This window comes from Podarcis cretensis (assembly GCF_951804945.1).
Source record: "Podarcis cretensis genome assembly, contig: SCAFFOLD_54, whole genome shotgun sequence".
NCBI lineage: Eukaryota > Metazoa > Chordata > Lepidosauria > Squamata > Lacertidae > Podarcis > Podarcis cretensis.
In genome coordinates, this window is record NW_027647835.1 from 1 (window position 1) to 10,518 (window position 10,518).

The 10,518-nt window shown below is 46.0% G+C and overlaps 3 long non-coding RNA genes across 3 annotated transcripts; all 3 read right to left on the reverse strand.

Annotated features, from left to right (window-relative positions):
• Positions 1 to 375: 375 nt before the first annotated feature.
• LOC307208434 lies at positions 376 to 1,099 on the reverse strand. The gene is made up of 2 exons (XR_013835170.1): positions 947 to 1,099; positions 376 to 764 (listed from the first exon to the last, which is right to left on the reverse strand). It is a non-coding gene; the product is annotated as an uncharacterized lncRNA (long non-coding RNA).
• A 309-nt stretch (positions 1,100 to 1,408) lies between these two features.
• Positions 1,409 to 3,230, reverse strand: LOC307208435. Its single transcript, XR_013835171.1, has 3 exons — positions 3,004 to 3,230; positions 2,011 to 2,055; positions 1,409 to 1,569 (listed from the first exon to the last, which is right to left on the reverse strand). It is a non-coding gene; the product is annotated as an uncharacterized lncRNA (long non-coding RNA).
• Positions 3,231 to 8,439: 5,209 nt separating this feature from the next.
• Positions 8,440 to 9,696, reverse strand: LOC307208436. The gene is made up of 3 exons (XR_013835172.1): positions 9,603 to 9,696; positions 8,738 to 8,806; positions 8,440 to 8,534 (listed from the first exon to the last, which is right to left on the reverse strand). It is a non-coding gene; the product is annotated as an uncharacterized lncRNA (long non-coding RNA).
• Between the last annotated feature and the right edge of the window lie 822 nt (positions 9,697 to 10,518).

Genomic DNA, 10,518 nt, shown 5'->3' on the forward strand with positions numbered 1-10,518 from the left:
TTTCACATGTAGTGCTGGTGAGCCAGCTGTCCCCCAAGTTATATTTGTGCAACTGGTTCTTCCTGCCTATGTGCAGAACCTTATATTTGCCCCTGTTGAAATTCCTCCAACACAACCATTGCAGCTTGTCAGGCAGTACAACCCTCCCTCTCCTCACCCCCTGTGCTGTTCTTGGGGTTCTCCAGACCAATGAGGAGCATGGGGGAGATGGGAGGAAGCCCCATTGCACAAGCAGAAACATTTGCACAAGGCTAAGTGGTGGGTCTGGTTACGTGAATCCTAGCCAATGTGTCTTGAAAAACACATGTTAGTGTGTCAGGTTATTGAGAATGTATAATCATGCATTGCTATACAGAAAGCCACAAATAAGGTGCATAGAGTCAAATGCCAATGATTTGCTTGACTAGAACTTTATTGATCAATTGGTATAGATATGTGGCAATCTACCAGGATGGCAAACACCAGGATGTCAAAGCCTCCTTCATTCTCTAGACCAGGGCTGTCCAGCTTCCAAGAGACTGCGATCTACTCCCACTATAAAAAAAATGACAGTGATCTACCCATTGGATTGACCAGAGTTCTTGAGCTTTTTTTGGGGGGAGGGATGAGCCAAAGTTGTTGAGCTGCTTTTTTTTGGGGGGGGGGGCATCAGGATCCCGTAATCGACCAGGATCGACCAGGACCAGGGACATCCCACGACCGACCTGTTGGAAAGGACTGCTCTAGACCATGCAGAAGTCCAATTGTACCATTGCTGCAAATATCTGAAATTGAACATGACTTAAAGTCAACATTCTTAATATAGCAACATTCACCATACAGAAGAAACTGAAGGACTGGACAGGTGTTGTTTCATTTCATGTCTGGGGCAGAAGTTCAAGGAAGGAATGGGAAACTTGTGGCCCTCCAGATAGTGCCCAGTACCTTATGACTTGGAGCTGCTTACCCATGGCTAATCAGTTCCTGTTGCTTGGCCCGGAGCCTGGAGATCCACGAGCCTCTCTCCTCAGTTCTCTGGTGCCTATCAAGAAAAGTTCAGCAGGGTTAACTTCTTCACTACTACCATTCTCCTCACCTCCCAGTAATCCTGTTGCATCTCTCTCCCGGCCTTTGTCTCCCTTCCCTCAGGGGTCCCGACCTTCCCAAGGCCACACACCCACATCTTTTTAATGGAAGGTGGAAATGGCCATAGCAGTTATACTTTCTTGTGGAAACTTGTGCAAAATACATTGCAGGGGCCTGGCAGAACATCTGTCACAGTATGGCATTGAATTCCACCCTCTGTCTGCTGGCACATGAGCTCTTCTAGACTGAGCAGCCCTAGAGCAGTTTCCTTGCATTGCATTTGCATTTTAAAAAACCTCATCCACTTCTCTCCACTTTCCCCCTCTCATGCTCACCACACAAGCTTGTTTTGAAAAATGCTCCCCACTTGCAATGTCCTCCAACACTTACCTTTTCCTCCCAAAATGGACGTAGCCATTTGAGTTAAAAGTTCACCAAGCGCTTCAGAGGTACTGCCAAACACACCGGCCAGATCTGTGAGGAATGCGCGATCAGAAATTGCCCCTGGGTGCCATGGAAAAAATAATAATTAGTCCCTTCTGTGAATTGCTTCAAATGGCTTGATTTCCACACTGGACAGCCCTGATCCCTACCCACCCCAGCAATTGCCCCTTCAACTCCAAAAGCTTGAGATGAGATGTGGTGGGATGGGGGGTTGTTTCAGAAATATTATTTTTTAAATCTTTCACTATTTTCTTCCTTTGAGGTGCTGTCTCTGTCTCTAACGTTTCAGTAGTTGGCTCAGAGTCTGAGCTATAGAAGATTTCCCAGCCATTTGCAGGATTGCTTAGCACAAAAAGTGTCTGCTCACCTCTCCATGTATTATGCTGTTTTGTTTCTAGTTCATCTTACAGTGGACCTACTTTTTAGGATTTCCACACACATTAACATCAGTCACCAAGTTAGGCTCAGTGCCCTTTGCACCAGGGGTGTCAATCTGCTTACCAGGACCGGAGCTGGATCGGGACTCTCGAGCAGCATTGCTGGAATCTAGACGAGATGGGTGTAAATGTTCTTTTTTAAATAATAATAAAAAAGTTCACAGAAAGACAGCATTTCAGTGCATCTTTCTCCTAAAATACACGTTTGGACAAATATATACATTTTTACAAGAAATTTCCCCTAATGCAATGCATTTGACTATGTTGTTTTCACTAGTCTGTGCATTTTCATTTTCTCTTTCCCAGAATTTTGTACACATTTTTTGGTTGGAGAATGGCATTGCAAAACCTGGAGAAGTGCAAATCTGAGAATCGTAGAGTTGGGAGGGACCATGAGGCTCATCTAGTCCAACCTCCTGCAATGTGTGAATATTTTGCTCAATGGGGGGCTCAGACCCATGAACCTGAGTAAGAATTTTGTGATCCATCAACTGAGCTATCCCAGAAGTGTGAATGTTGAAGGATAATTGAACTTCTGCTCGTATAAATTAGGCAGTTTCACATTAAAATGCAAACAAAATACAATTTCCCCCCATCTCTGGAAAAAAATCACCAGTGTTCAACTACCCATGATAAAATCCCTCAAGAGTTAGCTTGGAATTGACCCAGTGTCTATGAGCTATTTTAGCAAGCATTTGTAAAGAATTTGTGTGTGTGTGTTTTCTCTCCTGGGTTATAATATTAATGTATATACAGTGGTACCTCAGGTTACAGATGCTTCAGGTTACAGACTCCGCTAACCCAGAAACAGTACCTCAGGCTAGTAACTTTGCTTCAGGATGAGAACAGAAATTGTGCTCCGGCAGCGCAGCACATAATACCTGAGCATTATGAGCTGGGCAGATTTGTGTTTCAAATCAGGTAAATAAAAACATTTGGCATGGTCACTAAACACAGAACTGTTTCTTTCATACTGGACACCTGTAGAGGTTTCTCACAGCAGGACAGAAAACACCCCAAATAAGAAACACTTCCTGGGTGGCCTCTCCCTACTTACCCACAGCAACAAAAGCCCAAGTGGAAGTTGCCAGCAGGAGAAGGATCCAAAGAGTCTTCATTGCAGAAACACAGACAGCAGCCTCAATGTTTCTTGACACTCAAGATGCTGTGATGAAGCCAGAATACTGATTGACACTGAGCAGAGTACCTACACTGCTGACTTTATGTAAGTGACAGAAACCAATCAAAAGAGCTAGCAAAGAAATATTATGAGCTTAGTTGAGATATTGCATCATAATGATGTTAATTATGGAGAAAACTGTCAGTGTGTATAAATAAATACAGGATGCCCTGAGGATGAATGCCACCATTTACATAAACTGGAGTGGAGATGGGATTAGCCAGGACATGACAAATTGGCCATTATCCACAAATCTGGCTCCTGAAAGCCAAACATACCCTTCCAATTTGCTGATCCAAATCAAGATGCTTGGGGCGGTTTTTTTGCTCCAAAGCTTTCTCAAGAGCCAGCTGGCTCACGCCAGGGTGCTGTATCCAAAAATGGGACATTCTGGGATTTAATCAGAATCTAGGGGTAGCTTTTGTAATTTCGGGATGTCCCATTTAAATTGGGGTGGTTGAGCAGGGATTAGAAGCCTGTGACCCTCCATATGTTATTGGACTCCAAATTGCATCGGCTCCAGTTAGCATGACCCACCGTAATGCATCTAAAGGGCCACAGATTCCCTATTCCTATTGCTGAATATGCCTTGGCTCCAGTTATTCTACCAAGCAGAGCATCAGGATTACCAGGGCAATTGATGGGTGGTACTTTGCACCCAATTCCAGATGGGAGGGAAGATTTTCTTTCTTTCTATGTAGTAAATCTGCAAATCTTTAAAGTCCCACAAGACTCAGTTGTTTTTGTTCTAGCAGCCTTTCAAAGTTACCCTGCAGGAATTTGTCACTGCAAGGCTGTAACGGTCATATTAACTGCCTCTTGTATATGCTAAGTGAATGAGAGCAATGCCACACTTCTATTTGGATTTAAGATTAAAATTTACAGTTCCTGGATATAACAAAACAGTTCCTGGATATTTACCAGCACGTGTAGACACAAAGTCAGAAAAGCTAAAGCACAGAATGAACTCAGGCTGGCTAGAGAGGTTAAAAGCAACAAAAAAAGGCTTTTATGGGTATGTTTGTAGCAAAAGGAAGAAGAAAGAAACAGTGGGGTAACTCAGAGGAGAAGATGGTGAAATGCAAACAGGGGACACAGAAAGGGCTGAACTCCTCAATGCCTTCTTTGCCTCAGTCTTCTCCGATAAAGAAAACAATGCCCGACCTGAAGAATTTGGAGCAAATGATTCAGCAGAGGAAACACAGCCCAGAATAACTAAGGAGATAGTACAAGAATACTTGGCTAGTTTAGATGTATATTGGACCCAGGGGGAGACTCACCTGTAGGCACTGAGTCCTCAACCACCTCTGGAGCCAGAGTGGATTCACCTGGTTCCTGCTCCTGAGGATCCAGCACAGGTGCAGGCGCTTCAAGGATCAAGGCTCAGCTGGCCCTGGAGGCGGGGACTCCTGTGCAGGCTGGGATTCCTCCGGTTCAGCCTCTGAATCGGATTCCCAGGCCATCACAAAAATACACAGTGACATACAGGTACTTAATAAAGCTGCAATTGCAGACAAAGAAGCATCATTTGGTAGATCAGGCTTCATTCTGGGTAGTGGAATTCCATTTTGTAAATCCAGATTATCATTCTCATTTGCAGAATGGAATTGGTACAGGACAATAAGAATCGCTCCTTCTAACAGCAAACTCAGGGGGGAAGTGACGACAGAAATGGAACCAGTGCAGGGTCGCTGAAGGCATTTCCAGGCCATTGCTGTGATCAGGATTCAAGCACATGCTCGAAAATTCAGATAACAGAATTATAGTTATTTGCGAGTCTTTCCCCCCAAAGATGGAAGTTTCTGCATTAAGGAAAGTAACAGAGAGTAGCACTTGGCTTGGTGGGACTTCGTCTAAACTCCCTGCCAGCAAATCAGGATGAATGCTCATTGTCTAACCTCCTCAGAGGGAAATCAGGATGAATGCTCAATAAACACAAACCAACCCGAGAAACAAGGGAGATGCATTAGCATGCTCAGGGGAACCATGTAGTCTGCAGAAGCAGGGAAAAAAAACAGCCCTAAGGGAATAGCACTTTCCCCCCCTCCCCTCCAAACCCCCCCCCCCCCGGCGCAATGAGGACTACTAACCACATTTACTGTCAGCAGAGCTTGCAGGGCAGCAGCTGAAGAAGGAGCAAAAAGGGTTTTCTTGTGCGTGTGTTTCTTTGTGGCTGATTAGCTGCTCTCCCTGTGCAAAGGTCAGAGGGGGCAGGGTTTCTGTTGAGGCAGGTGATTAGCTGTGGGAGGAGCTTATCAGAGTTTGCAGGGCAGCGGCGCACGCAGTTTGATCCATCTTTTAGATTTAGGGGAGCTAGTCTCAAACGTTTGTTGGGGGAGACCTAGGTTTTTTTGGGGGGGGAGTTATTTGTCCTGTCTTCACGTTTTTTATGATGGAGGACCGCTGTAGCCACCCCCAATGACACGTTCTCAAGATGGAGGGGGAGGGAACAGCTGCAGTTGCCTGCAGTTCCTGTGCAATGTTTGCCATTGTGATGGCCTGGGAATCCGATTCAGAGGCTGAACCGGAGGAATCCCAGCCTGCACAGGAGTCCCCACCTCCAGGGCCGGCTGAACTTGGGCAGGGCCTTGATTCTGAAGCGCCTGCACCTGTGCTGGATCCTCAGGAGCAGGAACCAGGTGAATCCACTCTGGCTCCAGAGGTGGTTGAGGACTCAGTGCCTACAGGTGAGTCTCCCCCTGGGTCCAGTAACCCTCTCCTGAACTGCAGAGGCTCAAGGCAGAGAGGCGAAGGGAACTGGTTTCTCCCAGGAGGAGTGCTTGCCTTAAGGCCAGGAGAGGCGGGTCTCCTGGGGGCCGGGACCGCCCCTGGCCTCAGAGAAGATAAAGGCCAGTCAGCCCGGTCCCAGGTTGCAGGAGCAACGTTGTTGATGAGCTGTTTTGGTCAGCATCCAGTCCTGTTTCCCCCAGAGTTCCTGTCCTTGCCCGGCTTCCCTCTGTGGACCCCGCTTCGCCCGAGGAGGACTGTCTGCCGACCCTCAACTCAGGTCCTGGACCTCGCCCCATGGTAACCTCCCCCCCCCCCCGGACCAGCACAGCCATCTTGCCAAAGGTTGCAGGCAGCTTTACCTGCAGCAATTGCATGTAGATTGCCCTCTTAGAAGACAAAGTCCAGCAACTGGAGGAACGTGTAGCTACACTCCAAAGAATTAGAGAGCTGGAGCTCTTCTTGGAAGCAACAGAGCACACCATCTCCACTAAGGAGGAGACAGGGGACTCCCCTGAGAAGGAGACTAGTTCACCAACACAGGAGCCAGATATATGGAGAAACGTGACTCAAAGAATTAGGAGGCCCAGGGTTCGCTCTGATTGTTTAGAAATACACAATCGCTTTGAGGTCCTCTCCCCTAGCATGGAAGACAAAGAGCAGACTCCATTTGAGGATCTCTCCCTCATTACAGTCGATCAGGTATATGAAGACGAGCAACAAAGTCAGTCCTCAGGGAATGTGCAGGCGACCTTGGAATGGACAGCTCACGGAAGAACCCCGACCAAACCTAAGAGGAGGCGTGTAGTGGTGATAGGGGATTCCCTACTGAGGGGAACAGAAGCAGTGATCTGTGGGCCTGACAAGATGTCTCGGGAAGTGTGCTGTCTCCCCGGGGCTAAGATCCAAGATGTAACTGAACAACTGCAAGGAATCATAAAACCCACTGACAAATACCCCTTCCTCTTGGTTCATGTGGGAACCAATGACACTGCAAGCAATAGCCTCCAGAAGATCAAAAGAGATTATGAGGCTCTGGGCAGGAAATTGAAGCAATTAAATGCACAAATTGTCATCTCATCTGTCCTCCCAGTTGAACGACGTGGCCCAGGGAGAGAGGGAAAAATAGTGGAAGTGAACAGCTGGCTTCGCAAATGGTGTAAACAGGAACGGTTTGGATTCTTAGATCACGGACTGCAGTTTCTTGAAGATGGACTTCTGGCAAGCGATGGGCTGCACCTCACAACGGTTGGGAGGAATGTTTTTGCCAAAAATCTCAGAAACCTCATCAGGAGGGCTTTAAACTGACTAATGTGGGGGAGGGAGACAGTGCTCCTGAAGGTAGGAGTCTATCAATTGATGAAGATGATCATCCAAATGTCATAGACCAAATGGAGCAAACAGCACGCAGACCTAGTGGTGGGAGGAAAAAATCCTTAAATAAGAGACACGGGGGAATGATTAATGGACTTCAACGTCTGTACACTAATGCACAAAGCATGGGAAATAAACAAGATGAGCTTGAGCTCTTGGTACAGCAAACTAAATATGACATAATAGGCATCACTGAAACCTGGTGGGATAAGTCCCACGACTGGAATGTAATAATGGAGGGATACAATCTATTTCAGAGAAACAGACCAGACAAGAAAGGAGGAGTGGCGTTATATGTCAGGGATGTGTATACCTGTGAAGAGATCCAAGATTTAGAACCTCAAAGCCAAAGTGAGAGCATTTGGGTCAAAATTAAGGGAGAGAAGAATAACAGGGACCTCATTGTGGGAGTTTACTATAGATCCCCAAGCCAAACGGAGGACATAGATGATGCCTTCCTGGAACAGATGGCCAAGCATGCAAAAGAAAGGGAGATAGTAGTAATGGGGGACTCCAATTACCTGGATATTTGTTGGATGTCAAACTCAGCCAAGAGCATAAGGTCAAACAGATTCCTCACTGGCCTTGCAGACAACTTCATTGTCCAGAAAGTGGGAGAAGCAACAAGAGGAACAGCCATTTTAGATCTGGTCCTAACCAATGTTGATGACCTGGTTAGTGGGGTAGAAGTGGAAGGATCATTAGGCGCGAGTGATCATGCTCTTCTGAAGTTTACTATACAGCGGAAAGGAGCAGCCAAGCTTACTAGGACTCAATTTCTTGACTTTCTTGGCTGGGAGTTTGTTAAGAGGGAGATAGTAAAAGCAGAACTTGAGGCAATACCAATGAGACGGAAACATGGAAGGTGCCTAAAGAAGCCAGGGTGGCTATCTAAATAACTTTTAACTGAGTTAAGATTAAAAAAGGATGTGTACAAAAAATGGAAAAGGGGGGAAACCACCAAAGAGGAATTCAAACAAATAGCCAGCACGTGTAGACACAAAGTCAGAAAAGCTAAAGCACAGAATGAACTCAGGCTTGCTAGAGAGGTTAAAAGCAACAAAAAAAAGGCTTTTATGGGTATGTTCGTAGCAAAAGGAAGAACAAAGAAACAGTGGGGTCACTCAGAGGAGAAGATGGTGAAATGCAAACAGGGGACACAGAAAGGGCTGAACTCCTCAATGCCTTCTTTGCCTCAGTCTTCTCTGATAAAGAAAACAATGCCCAACCTGAAGAATTTGGAGCAAATGATTCAGCAGAGGAAACACAGCCCAGAATAACTAAGGAGATAGTACAAGAATACTTGGCTAGTCTAGATGTATTCAAGTCTCCAGGGCCAGATGAACTGCATCCAAGAGTATTAAAAGAACTGGCAGATGTGATCTCAGAACCACTGGCAGTCATCTTTGAGAATTCCTGGAGAACAGGCGAAGTCCCGGCAGACTGGAGGAGGGCAAATGTTGTCCCTATTTTCAAAAAGGGGAAAAGAGAGGATCCAAATAATTACCACCCAGTCAGTCTGACATCAATACCAGGGAAGATTCTGGAGCGGATCATTAAGCAAACAGTCTGTGAGCACCTAGAAAGGAATGCTGTGATCACCAATAGTCAGCATGGATTTCTGAAAAATAAGTCATGTCAGACTAACCTGATCTCGTTTTTTGACAGAATTACAAGCCTGGTAGATGAAGGGAACGCAGTGGATGTAGCCTACCTTGATTTCAGCAAGGCATTTGACAAGGTGCCCCATGATATTCTTGTAAAGAAGCTGGTAAAATGCGGACTTGACTGTGCTACCACTCAGTGGATTTGTAACTGGCTGACTGACCGAACCCAAAGGGTGCTCATCAATGGTTCCTCTTCATCCTGGAGAAGAGTGACTAGTGGGGTGCCACAGGGTTCTGTCTTGGGCCCGGTCTTATTCAACATCTTTATCAACGACTTGGATGATGGACTCAAGGGCATCCTGATCAAATTTGCAGATGACACCAAACTGGGAGGGGTGGCTAACACCCCAGAACACAGGATCACACTTCAAAATGACCTTGACAGATTAGAAAACTGGGCCAAAACAAACAAGATGCATTTTAACAGGGAGAAATGTAAAGTATTGCACTTGGGCGAAAAAAATGAGAGGCACAAATACAAGATGGGTGACACCTGGCTTGAGAGCAGTACATGTGAAAAGGATCTAGGAGTCTTGGTTGACCACAAACTTGACTTGAGCCAACAGTGTGACGCGGCAGCTAAAAAAGCCAATGCAATTCTGGGCTGCATCAATAGGAGTATAGCATCTTGATCAAGGGAAGCAATAGTGCCACTGTATTCTGCTCTGGTCAGACCTCACCTGGAGTACTGTGTCCAGTTCTGGGCACCATAGTTCAAGAAGGACACTGACAAACTGGAACGTGTCCAGAGGAGGGCAACCAAAATGGTCAAAGGCCTGGAAACGATGCCTTATGAGGAACGGCTAAGGGAGCTGGGCATGTTTAGCCTGGAGAAGAGGAGGTTAAGGGGTGATATGATAGCCATGTTCAAATATATAAAAGGATGTCACATAGAGGAGGGAGAAAGGTTGTTTTCTGCTGCTCCAGAGAAGCGGACACGGAGCAATGGATCCAAACTACAAGAAAGAAGATTCCACCTAAACATTAGGAAGAACTTCCTGACAGTAAGAACTGTTCGACAGTGGAATTTGCTGCCAAGGAGTGTGGTGGAGTCTCCTTCTTTGGAGGTCTTTAAACAGAGGCTTGACAACCATATGTCAGGAGTGCTCTGATGGTGTTTCCTGCTTGGCAGGGGGTTGGACTCGATGGCCCTTGTGGTCTCTTCCAACTCTATGATTCTATGATTCTATGATTCTACCTGGAACTTAAATATATTTATATTCCAGGTAAATACCTTCTTATCTCAGCAATGTTGGCATGAATGGAGAAGGAGATGCCAGCTGTTGCTTCAATGCCTCCTGGGCCCTGCAAATCTTGCACCCTGATCCAACCTCACAGGGCTGTTATGGGCATTAAAGGAGAAGAACCATGTGCCACCCTGGGCTCCTTGGAGAAGAAAGAGGGCTATAAATGCAATTCATAATGATAATCATAATCTACCATATACTTTGGAAAGTGGTTTCTCTTTCCCTTTCTTTCTTTGTTCTTTATACTTTCAGGTCCCTCTTGAGATACCACCACCAAACTTTGCACAAGGGTTCCTGAGGTGGGGGTGGTGCTCTTCATTGATGTTTAGACTCTGGCTGCCATTTTGAATCAATATGGCAGACCCAAATGTGACTTT